Source organism: Talpa occidentalis, unplaced genomic scaffold (genome assembly GCF_014898055.3).
Source record: "Talpa occidentalis isolate TD23 unplaced genomic scaffold, MPIMG_talOcc4v2.1 talOcc4.9, whole genome shotgun sequence".
Classification (NCBI taxonomy): Eukaryota; Metazoa; Chordata; class Mammalia; order Eulipotyphla; family Talpidae; genus Talpa; species Talpa occidentalis.
Genome location: NW_023605305.1, coordinates 94,221,491 through 94,240,558, shown reverse-complemented (window position 1 = coordinate 94,240,558; position 19,068 = coordinate 94,221,491). Strand labels below are relative to the sequence as shown.

Sequence of the window (19,068 nt, the reverse complement as noted above, 5' to 3'; positions counted from 1 at the left end):
CCCTCCGCCCTACAAACTTTCTAAACAGAACTTCTCAAACCTTTAGTTTTGTCAATACATAAAGCTTTTGGTGATCAGGTGCTTAAAGACGGACTCAGCTAGATGGATGTGGGTTTGAATCCTTGGCTCTCCTACTTACTAGGTAGAGCATCTTGGCAAGTTATAAGACCTAAGTACATACGTAGGTCTGGACACAGGCTGCAGTTTGCATATAACCGCATAGAGCTAAGAGAAGTAAATATATTCCCATGAAAGGAATATTTAGGACTATGCCTGGGAGAAAGGAATTGCTCAATAGCTGTTGATGATTATGATTCAGAATCTGGCTCCATTATAAACTGTCACTTGGTTACTCTTAAAAGACAAGACACTCTGGATTTATCTAGGACTGGCTTTTCTCTTCTACCATGCCATTCTACATAGAAAGCCATAATGCGATTGATAAAGGTAAATATAGGATTAAATATTTACACCCAAATCAAGTGTTCATGTCTGCACTTGAAATTAAATTTGACAATCTGAGGCATGAATACTGTGTAATTTGAGTCTGAGCTATTGAAGGCCTTAAATCTAGAGAGACTATGTAAAAGTAGAGGCTAACTCTACCTCCTCTGTTCCTTCTGGGCATTGTCTGTATGAATCTCCAGGCCCACTTCAGTTCTCTTACACAGTAGGCACTCAATACATATTGATAAGGAATGAATAGTTCATTGGCAAGGTTTTTTTTTTTTTTTGAAGATTTACTTATTTATGCATACAAGAGCTGGGGTACAGGCCAGAGGTGTGGGGGTGTGAGAGGATTCACCAGAGACAGAGTGGGGAACAGAACAGGCAGACTGACTGAAATACACTGCTGAGGGGAGCAGCATGTGAGTAAGGAGACCTCTGCTGCGCCATGTGGTTAGTTCCCTGGCTGGCCGGGGATCAAACTTGGTGCTGCAGTGGCTGCAGATAGCTTCATAGGTTGCATCTTAACCCCTTGCGCCACCAGGGAGGCCCCACTGGCAAGGTTTTTGCAGTCATCCAGATGATCCATGAGGTTGTGACTTTTGTGAAAGATTCTTCACTGGATGGATTCTCTAAGTATAGAAACGAGAAAAAAGGCATGAGAAAAGACTTCCTTTCCTCTCAAAGTGGGGAACTCCAGCAACTTTCCAAAGACGTATACTTTGCAATGTAAGTAATAATAGGAGAAATCTTGCTATTCCATGCTTTTATGTTATGGATCTATTCCCATAGTACTTATAAATGGGAAGAGGTATCCTAGACCTTGCTCCTCATTTTCTGAGAGGTAAAAACAAAGATTAAAGGCCTTCACCCTTGCATCTAAGGTCCCACAGCTAGTTCAAGTGTAGAGTCAGGACTGTTAAGTCTGGTCTCTGAAACCTTTCAGCCTAAGATAATTTTTCCAGTCTTTTAGTACAAGTGTCCTACGATCTAAACACATCTTTTTTTTTTTTTTTAAGATTTATTTATTTATGCATGCATGAACTGGGGTACAGGCCAGAGGTGTGGGAGGGGGGGTGAGAGGATTCACCAGAGACAGAGCAGGGAGCAGAACAGGCAGGTTGACTGAAATACACTGCTGAGGAGAACAGTGGGCGAGTCAGAAGAGGTCTCCTGTGCCATGTGGTTAGCTCCCTGGGCAGGGGCTCGAACTCGTACTGCAGCAGCTGCAGACAGCTTCACAGGTTGTGTCTTAACCCCTTCCGCCACCTGGGAGGCGCCTAAACACATCTTTTAAAAGAAAAACGTGATGCAAATAGAAGTATCGAACTAGTGTTGTGATGACTGTAGTCACCAACTTTTGCAACATACATCCCACCGCACACGTATGCTGGACATTGCCCGGCCGCCACAGCCTCTGGGTAACGCCACTAAGGTTAACCCAGCTCTTTAGTTGTACTAATTATTTTGCAAACAGTGGGGACGACCTGGTAAGGTAGTCTCAGCACGGAACCCCCAACAGAGCATAGCTTGAGATAACAAACAAGACAGGAGATGGGAAAAAGCAAACTGGGACAGAATGTGTGTTTGTGCGCCCGTGTGTGTGTGTGTGTGTGTGTGTGTGTGTGTGTGTGTGTGTCTGTGTGCGTGTGTGGAATGGGCTGGGGCCTGGGCTGGAGTGGGTGATCAGATACTTGAGGTTTCAAATTTAATTTTTCATATCAATACCGAGGACCCAAATGAAAAACCAACGTATCCAAGTGAGCCCGCGACTCTTTGAAGTTTCCACTTTGAGGGTGAAACTCTCTGCTGCTAGCGCCCGCGTCCACGCCCCCACCTCCCCCCGCTTTCTCTAGAGGATGCGCCCCCCACCGCCACCCCAATCCGGGCGCGCTGCAGCCGGGCCGTGCTCCCTGCTCCTCCTCCTTCTCCCTGCAGGGCCGAAGGGATACAGCAGGCTCTGGCTGCGCTCCGGGCTCATCCATCAGCCCGGGAGGAAAGGGGGTGGAGAGAAAGGAGGGCGGCGGGAGGAGGAGTTTCTCGGGCCCGGAGCCCTCGGTGGGGCCGGCGGAGGAGGAGCGCCCATCCCCCCGCGCGCTGATTGCTGTGGCGCGCTGCCCGTCCCCGCCCGCGTGTGTGCGAGGGAGCGAGCGTGCTGGGTCAGCCCGATGGGGGTAATCGAGGGTTTCGGGGACGCCGAGCGGCGCTTTCCTCTTCCCTGCGAGTGAGGGAGGGAAGTCTGCGGCTGCTGCGCGGCCACTTTCCCCGCGCGCGCCCCGGAGCTCCCTGCAGGAGGTGAAAGTCCCCGCGGTCTGGATGGCGTAGTTGCGCCGGGCGCTGCAGCTGCCGGAGTTCGCTGCGGCCGAGCGCTGGGCGGGGAAACTTCTCTCCAACTTGAGGCGGGTGGGTCTCCGCCTGACACGCCGCCTCCACGGTACGTGCGGGACGGGTCCCGCGGCGCTGCCGCCCGCGCCCGGACGTCCCCTGCCTCGCCTGGAGCGCAGCGCGCGCCCGGGCCGCCGGCGCTGCAGGCTGCGGGGTGCCTGTGGCTGCTGCGCGGGGCTCCGTGCCCGCGGGGTGGCGGGGGTCCCCCGGGCGGCGTGGGTCCGGCGCTGTTTACGCTGGGAGGAGCGGGGGCGCGCGGTGCGTGGGGAGTGGCCGCGCGGGTGGGCAGCGCTCGGGCGATGCGCTGTGGCCGGGGCGGCGTCTCCGCGCCCGCCTCCCGCGGCTTCCTCTGGCCGGTGCGGGGCGCGCTGGTCGCCTCTCCCCGGCGCGTGACAGCGCGGGGCGCCTGGCTTGTGGGGCTGCTCTTCGGGGCTGCTGCGGAGGCTGCGGCCGGGATGCGCGCGCCAGCGTGAGCTGCGCTCGCGGCCACCGCGCCCTCGGGGTGCCCTGCGGGCGGGGCCGAGCGCCGCTTCCTGGAGCCCCCGCCAGAAACGCGCCCCTGGTTCATAGTCATCGTCCAACTCAATTTATTTTGAAGGCTTTTCTTAGCATGTCCATTTGCTTAAAGGAAACTGGAAAATTTGGACTGTCGCTAGGAGATTCTGCTTGCAGTCTTGTTCTTATTAGGACATGCGCCCCAGTTTCTAGAAGCGCAGCGTGCAGGGAGCCGGCGTGTCAAGCGTGACAGCTCGTTAGAATAGAACTTAATGGGGCCTGCCTGGTGGCGCAAGGGGTTAAGCACCGCACTATGAAGCTATCTGCAGCCTCTGCAGCACGAGTTCAATGCCCCGGCCGGCCAGGGAGCAACCCACATGGCACGGCAGACTCTCTTGTCTCGCCTGCTGCTCCTCTGAGCAGTGTACTGCGATCAATCTGCCTGCTCTGTTCCCCACTCTGTCTCTGGTGAATCCTCTCACCGCCCGCCCCCCCAATCTCTGGCCTGTACCCCAGCTCTTGTATGCATAAATAAATAAATCTGAAAAAAAAAAAAAAGAATAGAACTTAATGGATATTGTGTCTGCAAAACTGCGGAAACCTGAGAATAGAAACATCGCTCCATTTCCTCAGGTGTGAAATGGAAATAATAATAGTTCTGGCCTCATGCGCTCGCTGCAAGATGGAGAGATTTAATATGTGTCAAGTGCTAACTCCGTGCCTAGCGCGTGGCGAGCAGCGCCCGGGGGTTAGCGCTGTTGGTCGCGAGCCCTCGGGAGGTACCGGCGGGGGAAGGAGGCAGAGGGTGGTGGTGAGAGTGACAGCGAGGAAGCATGCGCTTGCGGAGCTCCATCCCCTTTCCAAGAAAAGGAAGCAAGCGGTTTGGGAGAAGTCTCTGCAAGTAGCAAAGCACGTGGCTAGACCTTTTGATTTTCTGTAAATGGTACTTTATTTTTTTTTTTTATTATTTTTTTTTTTAGATTTATTTGTTTATTTATTTATACCAGCACTGGGCACAGTCAGAAGCGCGGGAGGGTGAGAGAATTCACCAGAGCCAGAGTGGGGAGCAGAGCAGGCAGAAGGACCGAAGTACACTGCTGAGGGGAGCAGCGGGCGGCAGGAGAGGTCTGCGCGCCATGCGGGACCCTCCTCTGGTGGCCGGGGAGCAGCCGGGGATCGAACCGCCGCCGCAGAGGCTGCGGTCAGCTTCGCAACCCAGCGCTCAACCGCTGCGCCACCGGGGAGGCCCTGTAAATGGTACTTTAGACTGCAGTGACTTCAGTGTGAAATTAGCTATTTCTTCCGGGTGAAAATAAAAGCTAAGGTTGATGGAGTGTGTGCCAGACACGCTACTGAAAACCTTAGGAACACCATCGCACTTAATGCTCACACCAGCGGTGGTAAAACTACCCCATTTTACAGATGGAACTCTGGAGATTAGTTAATTGCCCAAGTTCCTCCACAACCTTCTGTTCTGTCAGAATCCAGTGTTCATGGCAGGACAGAGAGCTTAACTCCAAAGGCAGTCAGATTTGTGTGCAGACACCCCAGATGTCTTCAGTCCTTCAGCTTCACTCTTGAATGGGACACTATCTCTTGAAACACAAATACGCATCTGTAATTAATTTGAGTGATAGTTGGGTGCCAAATTACAGTCCCTTTGAAATTGGCTCTCTGTTATAAATGGGACTCTGTTTGGGGTTAATTAATATGGATCTTTACTCTTAATTTCTCTTATTAATTCTCCAGACAATGTTGGTCAGCATTACTTGGCTTCCTTAGGAAACAGCTTGAGGTTGGCACAGGAGGCAGGGAAATAATTCTTACCCCCTGAAGGGCTATTAAAATGAAATTGATTTCATGCCATTGTGTTAGTTAAAGGATGTTGCTCTGTTTCTTGGTGTTTTCTGCTTTTGGCTTTGACGCTGCATTGTTTAGTATTTCAAGGCTTCAGCATATTTTCAGCCCTTCAACTTGTCTTTGTCATTTGTCAACTTTAATTTTTCCTGTTTTGATGGAATCTGACCATTATATGGCAGCTTTGCTTAACAACTTTTGATCCAGCTCATGCTTTTAAATATAAAAATCGCCTACTTTTTGAACCCCTGCACTTCAAAGGTAGCCACTGGTGAATTCATTGTTATTTTGACTATTAGCCAATAGGGGGAGCATAACACACTCTTGATGTCTATTAGACACATGAATTAGTTTTTAGGGTATTACACATACATTTCAGAAGTGGAAAATGTGGCTTTATCTAGCAAAATCACCAAGGCACTTTCAGAGTTTATGGTGGAGACCTGCATGTAATTTCAACTGATTGCAGTAAGAATGACTTTGAGGGTAGGGCCTATATGTTGGCTATAGGTCAAGAACCCTGGTGGCTGGGCAGTGTTAAGTATACCCACCTGTAGTTGTTCCCATGTGTCTTCCTTAAGAGGTGTATGAAATATAATTTTATGTACTTTGAATAATATTTCAAGTTATGTGGGAGAACTGGTAGTCCAGAGAAATCTGTTGTGTTCTTTTGTAATGATCTTTGTCTTTCGTGGAAAACTGCATAGAGTGAGTTTGATCTCTGGGAGGTTGATACACTCACAATCTCTCGTCATTATCATTTTCCATTAACATCTTCCAAGTGCAAGACAATAAGTGATTATTAGCCCGAGTAACAATGCAGGCTTCAGAGACTTGTATTTAACATAGTAATAGTTCAGAAGTATATTTGTCAAGTATAGGTGTGATGTTCTCTCTAGACAAGTATAAAATACCAATATATAATATAGACAATATTTAAGTATAATTTAGACAATATTTACAAATTAACATGTTTGGAAAAATACTCAGACTGACTTCAAAAAAGGTTTTTAATCTTTGCCTGCAGTTTTGTAGCCAGTTTCCTTGTATTTTGTCTAGTATTGACTTAACTATTTTCATTTACCAAGTTAGGGTCCGGTAGATTCTATTTTAAAACTTTTAGTCCCTTTCTACTAAATCTTAACATTGTAGCATTTTATTTAGAATTTAATTTAGTCTTTCATGCTCTTAGCTAGTTGACTCATTTAGCAAATGTTTATCAACCCCCTACTCCCTAATGGGTTTATGTTCCTGGTCTTGGAGTTTGGCAAATTAGCTGTAGTCTTTCAATCCTCTGATAGCAGGGGGCCAAGAGGCCTTAAGGCTTCCTAGGATTTTGTTACAGAAAGCCTTAATAGATTGACAAAATCAGTTTGCTTAAAAGAAGCTCTTGCCCCATTCTTTGCAAGACTCAGAGGAATTAATCTTTCCCTTTTGCATGCAAGCTTGCTTATATCTTGTAAAAGCCAAGCGACAGCATTCTTTTCTGAGGGCAGAATCTACTGGCAAACAGGGACCTCAGATGTCTTTTGAGTGCTAATCAGGCGATCACCACTGACTACTTTAGTACCTAAGTGATGACCAATTTCCTGGGATCATAAATCTGTGGAGTCCTGACTTTAGGTTTCAGACTTAACGAACAGGACAGTTAGAATTTCGAGGATGACTGGTAAGAATTAACATTGCTGTAATATTTTTCCTGAATGAATTTGCCCGGTGGTCATTTGGAATTACTCTCGTTCTTGGTAATTCATTTTGAAAATGTATTTTTTCCCTTTCAGTGCTATTGGGCTAAAACTAATTATAATTGTCAGGTTCATTAGTTAATGAGGACAGTCTCTTTTTATTCTGTAAGTTATTTTAAAAAATGGTTTTATTGCTGTTTCCGTCTGTCCCCTACAGCATTTTTCTTATACTTTTAAAAAAAACTTGAAAATTTGAAACTTAATAAATGTTAATGACTTTTTGAAATTTGCATGACTCCAGTTAGATAAAAATTTTTAGGGTTTTTAAATTTAAAATCAGTCTTGTATTGCCTTTAGAAACAGGGGCAGTTTGGAATGTCAAGAGTGACCCGAAGATTATATGAAAAGCTAGCCTTTCACAAATAACAGCCTTTTAACAGTTTCCGTGAGGGCATTTGTGGTTTTGAAAGAAAATTACTGCACCAAATCCATGGCAGTAATTTCTCTGGTTCCACATCTTCAGAGTAACACTTGGAATGATAGCATCTTCTCTTCGTAGCATTTCATAAAACACATGTTATTGCTAATTTGTTTGGTTTATAGTCAAGCTGAAATAAATCACAGCTTGGAAGGGCCTTCCAAAAAGGATCTGTGTCCATTTCCTGGACTCTGGCCATTTCTAGATTTCTTGTTTTATATCTTTTGAAATAGCACATTTGTTTGTTAACTGACATTGAGCTTTATTTTCTGTTTGCAAAAATCCTTGCTTCAGTTTCAAGCATGCACTTCCAAGCATTCTTCCTTCTCTTAGAGCTGGTAATGGTTTTTATCTCTTACACAAGATGTGTGCAATATCCAGTATTTGAAGCAACATTCATAAAAGTTCTGCATGCGATCACTCTCATTTAGACCCAATTTTCATTTTTTATTCTTCCGTTTTCCAGGCCAAACATCACGATTTAATAGGTAGACAACTATGGGTAAACTTACAAGGGATGATGATCATATTTAAAATCAAGTTTGTCTCTGAAGTTCTGAAACCTGGGCTCCAGAACTATGCCCTCAGGCTACCCTGTTATCTCTTGCTTAAGATAATTATAGGGGGAAAACAAGGTAGTCAGGTGTTTGTCTTGAAAGCTGCTTCACCTCTGGAAAGAGGACTCTGATGGTAGAACCTGACAAAGTTCATTCTTGGGATTTAATGTTAAACTGTTGCCACAATACTAATTTAGAATTAAGTCTGAAATATTAGTTCTGTCTTCAATTTAAGAAGAAGTGTGGTAATGTTACAGGGCAGGGAGAGGGGCAGCCCAAACCCCGCAAACCTGCCTATTCTGGGTTCTGCCATCCACTGCATCAACACAAAACATATGAGACTTTAATGGGAAGGAACTTTAATACAACTAGGAAACAATACAGGAAAGGCAAAGAATCTAGTTTCTAAATCAAGCACCCAAAGTTACCCGTCCCCTCGTGGGTAAAACTCCTTCCAAATGGGATTGGCCCAGAGCAAGGCTCCAAAGCCTGCCGCAAGTCTAAAGCATCTTCCAGTGGGGACCCACAGAAAAGGGTCAGAAACCACCAGACAAGTCTGGAAGGAAAAGAGCAAAATCAAAATCAAGACTGTGTCACCCAGTCCACGACCAAAAGGCAAGCCTAGTTCTTAACATGTCTCTCCATTCCATGTGCCTCCTCCAGGTCTCCTCCTGGCTTTCCATCATGCTTCCTTCTCAGTCTCCTCTGCAGCTTCTCTTCTTTCAGCTCCAACCTTCTTTTGAGTGGGGCAGGAAACCTGGAACCTCCCCCTTTCCTGGGGTCCATCCTGTTAGAGTAATACAGCAGCATTTACTCTCCCCAGTTCTTGGACACTGGACTCAGCAGGAGGGAGAAGCACCTGCTCTTCTGTCTTTCCAAACACACATACGTAGTTCATTTCCCTGGTGCATGCAGGAAGTCATGTGTGTGTGAAATTGCAGATGGACCATTTGTAAAATCACTTGTATGGGCCTCCCTGGTGGTGCAGGTGGTTGAGCGCAGCACTATGAAGCTGTCCACAGCCTCTGCAGTGCTAGTTCTATCCCAGCCGGCTGGGGAGCTACCCACATGGCACAGCAGACCTCTCCCGTCTCGCCCGCTACTCCCCTCAGCAGTGTATTTTGGTCATTTTGCCTGTTCTGTTCCCCGCTCTGTCTCTGGTGAATCCTCTCACCTTCTCGTACATCTGGCCTGTACCTCAGTTCTTGTATGCATGAATAGATAAATCTTTAAAAAAAAATCACTCGTAAGTTCATTAGTCCTTGAAAAAATGATCTCTAGAAAACAGTCTTCATAGTTACTAGTCCTTGACTTTTCTGTTGAGAGAAGGTGGCCAGGTTTACAGGTGTGATGACTAGTGTTAGTGCGTAAGAACACCGAGGCTCTAGCAGAACTTGGGATTTCTTTTTTTAATCTTACTATTTTATTAATAGAAACTTGATGAATTCTTAATTCCATTTGGTGTGTTGAAAGATTTCCTTTTGGGAGTATAATTTTGTTAGCAGTCTTAGTGATTTATGTGTTTTGACAGTATGGAATTGGTCTTTGGATGTAAAAGTACACTGGTGACTATTTGCAAATTTCATTTCATAATTAACTGTTTGATGATTGCTTGAACAGAATGTGGCTTTTTTTTTTTATACTTGGAAGGTTTTTTGAGGTGAAATACTTAGATTCCAATCTCAAAACCCTAAATACTTCTGTGTGATTACCTCTGTGTTCTTAAGAGTTATCTCTTTTCTGTTTTTTTTTTCTTTAAAACAAAACGTCTTCAAATACAAAACTCTTTTTGAAAAATATCAGATGGTTTTACTTATAGGAGGAATAGAGGGAAACCGAACAAAGGGTTGAGAAAGAAAAAAGACAGAACTAGCAGGTAAATTATTGACGAGACACACAGCACTGGAGGGGGAGGGAAGGGGTTGAAACAGGGGAAGAAAGAGCCCAAGGGACTTATGGCCATGGTTCATGGGTGAGGTGATGATAGGAGGTTTATGTGGATTATACCCAAGGGGATAAATCAACGGTACAAAAATGAACAATGATATAAGAAAAAAACCAAAACAAAACAACTCTCTTCTGAGTGTCCATCATGAATAATTGTCTCTCATTTTGTTATATTAGACCATGCACTTGAGTGGCAAATTCAATGTTGAGGGAAAGCACCATTGACTCATTATGTGCATTTTGCATCATTGCTGTATGAGGTCTTCCCTTGTGTGTGGGAGAAGTTTCTGGTCTACTAAATGGGCATGTTTACAATAGCCAGCCTTTTGTCAAGATCTTTCTGTGCAGACATTCATGTTAGTTTCCATATTTTTGTTTCATCATGGAGATGTAGTTACTTGTGGTGTATTCATAGTATACCATCTGAATCATGAAAAAGTACTTAGGCTATTGTCTATTTTGTGAAGGAACACCTGTCTCTTTGTTTTGAACCAATGCTATGCATTCACTGCAGGTGCAGCAGTTATTGGGTGGATGCACCATGCTTTTGACATGGAGCTGGGGAAGGATGACCTACTCCATCATTCCATACGTTTCTTCATTTGTGTCTTGAAAGTTTGTGGTATCTATTAGGTAGTTGCTCTCAAAGACATTAAAGGTTTTAAGGTATTTCAGTGTGTGGGCTAAAGGTGGTTTCCTGAAGAACCAGTTCTACCAATTCTTAAAAATGCTTCCAGAAAGTATCCCCCATAGGTTGCATGCTAGGTTGAGCTTTTGATAATGTTCAAACTGAACACAAAGCAGGCTCCCCCTTAGCTTATCCCAGCGGAGACTAGGAAAGAGGGGGTTAGTGGAGTGGGATTTCTAATTTGTTAGGAGGAAACTCATTTTTGCATGATAATAAGGGATTTAAATATTTTCTTTGGAATTAATACAGATTTCAAGTAGGCATATAGGTAAAAGTTCTGCAAAAGAAATTTTGCTAAGGTTGAGGTTCTGGAGTTGGCAACTCCTATAACCCCGAAGATCCTGTTCTCTGAAGCCAGGAAAAAGCAGTCTGTTTCCAATTATATATCACAAAAATAGGGAAATTAAGCCAAGAAAAATGATCATTTGGGGGTTGGGCTGCTTTTTTGTAGAGGAAAAAGTTTTATAGACACATGTTTAAAAAAATGGGTTAGTTTTTCTGTTGGCTTTCAAATTTTTCTCAAGCATTCTATATTAGAAATGAAGAGTAATTTTGGGATTAAAGACTTTGTCCTCCTTCAGCTGCTTTTTGTTTTTCCAAAAAGCAAGGAGAAGAACAGTTAGGCAGCTTCTGCTGACACTATAGGTTTTGGTCCTAGGGTTTGGGGACCCAGCTGGTGGTGAAGCTTTTTCCTCGCTGAATGTTGCCTGGTTATGGGCTGCCAGGATGATACCAGGTGGTTGGTGTTAAATGACTTAGCATACTTTGAACAGAAATGGGATGCCTGCTGCTTAGCATTGTTCAGCTAGGGGAGAAAAAGTAGGGATGCTAGTGTGAGAAGAAGAATGGCAGGAAGAAGCCTGAATGAAGTTGGATGGTATGTGGGTGAGTACATTGTCCTTAGCACTTGTCAGAAACCAGCCTTTCTGAATGCCTGCTGCCACTTTCTGGATGAGGTAGTGGTCCCATGATACCCAGGTGTCAACTGAGACGTCTCCTTTCCACCAGCAGAAGACATTACCCCCCAGCAGAGTTTAGTTCATGTTTCTCACACCTTACACCTCCACAGAGTGTTGAATAAAACTTTCCTGATGGTGTAGTCTTTGAAAACCACCGGAATGAGTCTTTCAGGGCTCCTGGGGTTTAACTATTGTCTCTTTTCTTCTCACTTCTGTGAACTCCGCCTGCAGCTGGCAGGTGTGGGAACACCCACAACACCCCCACAGAGCACTAGAAAAGGTGCAAAGTGTGAAATTCCTTGCTTGTTCTCAGTCAGCATCTTCATCATCCTCTCTGATACTTAACTCACCTTTTTGCCCCCCAAATTTGACTTATTTTCTTGGTCCCCGGGATTAATTACCTTCCTGATTCACCTCTCTTCTGCTTTCCTCTTCAATGCTTAATCCTCTCTGTGCTGGCATTAACAACGGTTCATCTTCTCTTTCCCTTTTCTTCTGAGTCATTTAGTCACTCACATTCCCCTGCCTCAGGGACCATGCCACGTCCAGGCTGGTCATTCCCATCAGATTCTTATTTCCAGCAGATTACCTGCTGGTTCTCTAAGTGTCTCTGTTAAAACTAGGTTCAGAACCCAATGTACTATTTCTTTGTGGTTCCCACTCTCACCTCCTTTATTTGCCATTTGGTAAATGGGACCAGACTAGGAGACTCAGCCATACTTAGCTTCCTTCTACTTGTTCCCCAGAGCTGAATCCCACCAAGCCCACTGTGGCTTACCGTTAGCCCTTCTCAGTTAGCAGGGTCTTATTTATTTATTTGTTTGTTTGTTTGTTTGTTTATACATGCACTCCGTATGGTCAGAAGCGCGGGAGGGTGAGAGAATTCACCAGAGCCAGAGCGGGGAGCAGAGCAGGCGAAGGACTGAAGTACACTGCTGAGGGGGGCAGCGGGCGGCAGGAGAGGTCTGCGCGCCATGTGGGACCCTCCTCCAGTGGCTGGGGAGCAGCCGGGGATCGAACCAGCGCCGCAGAGGCCACGGGCAGCTTCGCAGCCCAGAGCTCAACCGCTGCGCCACCGGGGAGGCCCTCAGTTAGCAGGGTCTTAATGTCTGCACTTCCAGGGATTTTTCTGGTAACTGCAGCATCTTTTTTTTTTTTTTTAAAGATTTATTTATTTATGCATACAAGAGCTGGGGTACAGGCCAGAGGTGTGGGGGGTGAGAGTGTAACAGGGTGGTCTCCAGGAAAGGGGGAGGTTCCAGGTTCCCTGCCCCACCCAAATGGCGGGTGGAGCTGAGCAGGTAGAGAAGAAGCTGCAGAGGAGACTGGGGAAGGAAGGAAGCAGGATGGAGCCAGAAGGAGACCTGGAGGAGGCACATGGAGCCTAGAGACCCGTGAAGAAACTGCGCTTGCCTTTTGGTCGTGGACTGGGTGACACAGATGTGGGTGAGACCCGTGGGGAGGTGACAATGGCAGCTTTTATCTTGATAGATTTTGATTCTGCTCTTTTCCTTCCGGGCTTGTCTGGTTGTTTCTGACCCTTTTCTGTGGGTCCCCACTGGAAGATGCTTTAGACTTGTGGCAGGCTTTGGGGCTTTGTTCTGGGCCAATCCCATTTGGATGGACTTTTACCCACAAGGGGACGGGCAACTTTGGGTGCTTGATTTAGAAACTAGATTCTTTGCCTTCCTGTATTGTTTCCTAGTTTTATTAAAGTTCCTTCCCATTAAAGTCTCATATGTTTTGTGTTGATGCAGCGGATGGCAGAACCCATGTAGAATAGGCAGGTTTGCGGGGTTTGGGCTGCCCCTCTCCCTGCCCTGTAACAAGAGGATTCACCAGAGATAGAATGGGGAGCAGAACAGGCAGATGTACTGAAATACACTGCTGAGGGGAGCAACGGGTGAGTCAGGAGAGGTTTGCTGCGCTCCCTGGCAAGGCCGGGGATTGAACTCATGCTGCAGTGGCTGCGGACTGCTTCATAAGTTGCATCTTAACCTCTTGCGCCACCAACTGCAGCATCTTTATCTCTAATTATTCATCCATTATGGCTGGTATATTTTAAAACACAGATGTATGTTTAAGAGTCTGCTTATCCTTTCAGGCTTTGTCCTTTGTCAGTGTTTCTGGTGAAGGCTCTACCTGGCTTAGTTGCTCCTGGCCTCCAATTCTCTTACAGTATTTCTTCTGTACAGTTGTTCTCTTATACTAGTTCTGGTGAGAACTTAATTTCTTCCTCTGTCAGCTTGTGAGCTTAACTGGAGCAGGATAGAGTCTTATCACCTTTGTATCCTGGGTGTGTGGCCTGGCCTTGACATGTAATATATGCTGTCAGATTGTATTCTTTGGCTCTGTTCCACTTGAGTTAAAGCATTGGGGAAAGATCAAATTTATTGTTGATACATTATAACTCTAGAAAAGCAAAGAGAATAATCTCAGCATCTTAGAACTTGGAGTTAGAGTGGGACACTACAGTTGAGAACAACCAGGTAAAGAAAGGTAAGGTGACTTGCCCAAGATCACACAGCGCAGGGTGCAGTGCTTTCTTTGCTCCTCTGTAATATTCCCCACCCAATAGCCAAAATAATGCTGACCAAACCTAAGTCTGATCTTATCATTCCTTTGCTTAAAACTGTTCTTGTCTTTATCAGAGTGAAAACCAAAATCCTTAGGATGATCTGTAAAGCCCTACACAGCCAGCATGAATCCCTTGCTTGTTACCTCTTTGACTTCACTTCTCCACTCTCTGATTTGCTCACTTTGCTTTAGCCACCTGGCCTGCTTGCCTTTCCCCAAGAATGCCAGTCATGTTCTGCCTCAGGGCCTTTGCTTGTGCTGTTTTCTGTGCTTGGAATGTTTTTCTCCCAAATGTCAACAGAGTTCACTTCCTGGAGACCCTTACTCAAAACAAAAGATCTCTACTACTACTTTCCCCACTCTTCTCTGCTTTGTTTGTTTTCTTAACATTTATCTCTATCACACATACAATTACATGTCATATTTATTCTGTCTCCACTGACAGGAATATAAGCTCCACCAGGGCAGATATTTTTAGATGTTTTCTTTCCTGTTGAATCCCATACCTGGAACAGTCCTGGTATGAATCAGGTAGTGAATATTTATTGGATGAATAAGTGAATGAGAAGAAGCAAGATTTTTGTGACTATTTCAAAACTGCCATTAAATATACATGTGCTGCATTAAAAAGCGAAAGCCATCAGATCTGTGGAGAAGGAGAATCTGATTTTTAAAAAGCCTCATTAAAGACCTGTCAGACTAGAGCACTGACCTCTTTTTAATTGTTTGACTTGAAGCAGCAACCAGGGACACGCCCAGGCCTTACAAGTGGTTTGGGAAGATTCCCGTTGTACCTCCAGCAAGCTTGGGCTTGCTCTGGTTTCTCTCTGCTTGTGGTTTGTCCTTTAACCCGTGGGCCTCCACAGATGAAAAGTAAACACAGCATTAAAGAAAAGAGCTGGGGGAGAGGGTATGGGGCAGAGAAGCAGCATTTCCTTGTGGCCCTGACATCTTTCCTTGGCTCTGGGCCTGTGTTCAGGGCTGCTCATCATCCCTTCCAGAGTTGCTGGGCTTTGGAGCTGTGCTCTAAGGAATAGTCTAGAGACCACCAGGCAAGATGAATCTTGAGTTTTGCTTTGGTATTCCAATTTCTTTGAAAAGAAATGTTAAGTTTTTGGGAGAAGGACACTGCAGAAAGCATTTTTAAAGTCAAATCATCACCATCATTTTGAAGAGAAGTTTTAACCTTCCTCAAAACAGAGGATTGCAATTGAAATGACTATCTGCTTTTGTCAGTGGAGCCAGGGAGGAGTCAAGACTGGTCCTGGGATACCCAACTCTTAAATCCAAGAGACGCAAATTATGGTTCTGAATGAAGAAATATCTGATTGTTCTGGGTGGGTGTGGAGCATAATTTATATTAGTCTAATAGTGATGTTGGAGTAATTTGCCTTTGGTATTTGTGATAAACATCAATATGGCTTCTCCAGAGCCCTCCGTGTCAGGACAGGAAGCCAGGCAGGGAAGTCAAAGACTTGGGAGGAAGTTATTGGCCAGGTACAAAGCCAGCAGCATAAATTAATGCTGGGATTCGAAACGATCAAATTGAATACAATTGTCTCGAATGGAGCTGAGGTATCAGTGGCTTAGTTAAATCATAACTACCATTTCCTGACCCCCTAAGAACATCCTAGCTATTAAGTACTTTGCATGTTACTAATTTACTTGATCCTCATAACAACCCCATTAGGGAAACAGAATCATTATTGCCACAGTTGAGGTTTAGTAAGTTGCCCATAGTTAACACTGCTAGGAAGAGGCAGTGCAGGAATTTGAAGAGGCTTGAGGTCCCCACACTTTGCACTCTTCTCTCACCTGATCCTAGCACACATCCTGCATTGGCCTCCCTGCAAGGCCTTTGCACTTGCTATATATAGCTGCTGCCCGGGGGTGTCCCTTCAGATGTTGTCCCAGCTCTGACAACATCTGTCTCTTCTGCCCCGGGGGTTTCCCTTCAGATGTTGTCCCAGCTCTGACAACATCTGTCTCTTCCGTTCAAGTGTTACCTCACCAAGAGGCCTTCCCTGATAATCCTGTCTGAAGTAGCATCTCTTTTCTCACCACTTTTTCCTTAATCTGCTTTATTATTCTTTATAGAACTTACCATCACTTGACACATTGCAGGTTGTCTATCTCCCCCATTAGTAGATAAACCCCATGAAAACACTGTCATGTTTAGTCCCTGGCACCCTGCATAGTGCTTGGCATGTGGAAGGTGCTAGTAAATGTTTGTTGAGTGAATGGTTGAAGTAAAATAAAAGGGCTGATTGAATCTTACTACCTAGTTCAAAACAAGGTAACTTATCACTTATGTCAGATCTAATCACTGCCTCAATCTGAAAGTGGCTGCCTGTGCAGGTTCCGTTGGTGTCCACAATGGAGGAACTTTTGCTTGTAGTGACTAAGAGTATAGAATCAGATACACCTGGGCCGAAAACCTGGTGCCAGGAATTTTTAGCTGTCACCAGCTTGTGGTGGTTTAGCATATATTTTTTTCTCATTTTATTTTTTTTATTTAATATTTAAATTTTTAAAAAAATTTTTAGTATTTTAGTATTCATTTTTATTTATACAAGAACTGGGGTACAGGCCAGAGGTGTGGGAGGGTGAGAGGGTTCACCAGAGACAGAGCGGGGAGCAGAACAGGCGTGGGGACCCAAGACACTGCTGAGAGTAGCAGCGGGCGAGGCAGGAGAGGTCTGTTGTACCATGTAGGATTCTCCCTGGCTGGCTGGGAGTCGAATCCATGCTGCAGAGGCTGCGACAGCTTCACAGCACTGTGCTCAACTCCCTGCGCCACTGGGGAGGCCCTCATTTTTCTCATTTTAAAGTGATGTAAAGGACATCTATCCCTTTGGATCATTGAGCTGATGGAATGAGAAATTGTGAAACATACAGTAGGTGTGCAGTAGATGGTAACTGAGATGTTTTGTGGGGTCAAAAAATAATGTGTTAGTCTCTAATGGGGTGGGGAACATGGTGTGAACACATGAACCACCACAGAATAATTACAGAGCAGCCTGTGACATGTCCTGGCTGTGTACTGGTGAGCCTTTCTTGTTTTTGGTTTGCTAATTTATAAAATTAAAGGGCTGGAGTAGATGTTATCTATTTCTGACATTCTGAGTTGGCTCCAAGTAGAAGATAAGAAGGAACAAATTATATGCAAAATGTAAAGGAGACAGACCATTCACAGTGGAATGGGATTAAACACAAGTGGCTTTTGGAATGAGGTGAGGGGAACCAGTTGGAGTTTGAGGCACAGAGGGAAAAAAATGGCAATTTTGGCAAAGTGGGCAGATCCCACAAAATTCAGACTCTCTATGTTTATATTGCTCAGAAGATAATTCATCTAAGTATTTTTTGTTATATAAATTATGCATGATAAATAGCTAATATAGTCTTAGTATTTTATTTACACTTAAGTTGTCAAGCTGAATGTTTTTCTTGGATAACACTTCCCAGTTTTGTTAAGTCATTCCTGCTAGCCATTACACCATCGTGCACTTCAAATTTCTTTAAGTGTGGTCTCAAAGTCTCATTTTATAGAAAGGATTCACATTGCTTGTTAGTTCATAGAATTGCAAGTAAAGTAAGAAAGAAAGTGGGACTAAAAAATTTTTCTTGTTTATCTCTTTATGTTAGAGATGAAGAAATTAAAGACCAGAATAAAGTGACTGGTCTGAGCTTGAAAATCTTGTCGATGCCATTGCTCCTGTCTCACAACTGTTATTTGTTGGTGTATCATTTATTATGGAGAAATATTCTGCTAATTCACCGTTTTTCCATACTACTTTTAATCATAATGTACACAGTAGTATTTTCTCTTTGCTCTCCATTATGATGATGCCTACTATGTGCCAAGTGGTGAGCTGGAGTGGTCAGATGAGTGGGAAGCCCATATCTGGAAGGAAAGAATTACATGGAGACTCACCTGCAGGGTTGAATGACTCTCCATTCCAGGTGTCTAAGTATTAACTTCCAGGGAATTGGAGACTTCCTTAAAGAAGTAACATTTACACCAAGACCTAAAAGATGTTAAGGGTGCAAGGGGTTAAGGACAGCACTGTGAAGCTATCCATAGTCTTTGTAGTGAGTTTGATCCCCAGCCTGCTGAGGAGCTACACACATGGTACATCAGACCTCTCTTCTCTTATCCGTTGCTCCCCTCAGCACTGTATTTCAGTAGATCTGCCTGTTCTGCTCCCTGCTCTGTCTTTAGTGAATCCTCTCACCCCCTGCACCTCTGGCCTGTACCCCAGTTCTTGCATGCATAAATAAATAAATCTTTAAAAAAAAACACAAAAAATGTTAAAAAGTGGCCATGTTGGGGGGACCAAGGAGGATCCTTGAGCTCCAACACAACAGACATCACTTCTGGAAGCAAGGGTTTGGCCTTTTTGTGGGACTGATTGAAGCTGGAGTGTGTAGAGCATGAGGTCAGAGTGAGTAGTGTCCAACAGCGATGTGAAGGTTGTGATCTTTATCCTGACAGCAGTGGGCAACCATTGAAGAAGGATTTTAATTCTTTATGTTTCATGTACTTGATCTGCTGAGCTCCTTCCTTACTAAATAATACCAGTTAAATAACTGAAATGTATCCGTTGAGGGACTACACCCACTCTGAGAGAATTTTATTTTGGAACTCAGCAGGAGGAATTAAAAAAATGCACTTAATTCACATAATAGGCTATTGCTATAGTATTTATTCTGAATTCATATATTTTGCTGAATCCCTATGAATGTAAACTTGTGAATCAAGTGTTTTAGTAAATAGTTGTATATTGTACAAAATAGTCTTCAAAATTTTTTTCAATGGCCTGTGCTTTCTAGGGTCTAAAGGATGATGAATGGTGTCCCATCTCATGCATTGTAATCAAGGTATCATTGTTGTTTCACAGATATGGGGGTGATGGATGCTAAATGACTTGCTCAGTCTAATACATTTGGGTAAACCAGATTTGGGTAAGCCCCTAAGTATAGTTCTCTCTTA

The 19,068-nt window shown here is 44.5% G+C and overlaps 1 protein-coding gene across 3 annotated transcripts in view; it reads left to right on the top strand.

Annotated features, from left to right (window-relative positions):
- The first annotated feature begins 2,593 nt into the window (after positions 1-2,593).
- TGFBR3 (transforming growth factor beta receptor 3) overlaps positions 2,594-19,068 on the top strand; it is a 195,006-nt gene continuing 178,531 nt past the window's right edge. For all 3 annotated transcript variants that reach the window (XM_054691672.1, XM_054691673.1, XM_054691674.1), the window contains exon 1: positions 2,594-2,881. The gene's annotated coding sequence lies outside the window, so the exon portion shown is untranslated. The remainder of the gene's footprint in view (positions 2,882-19,068) is intronic.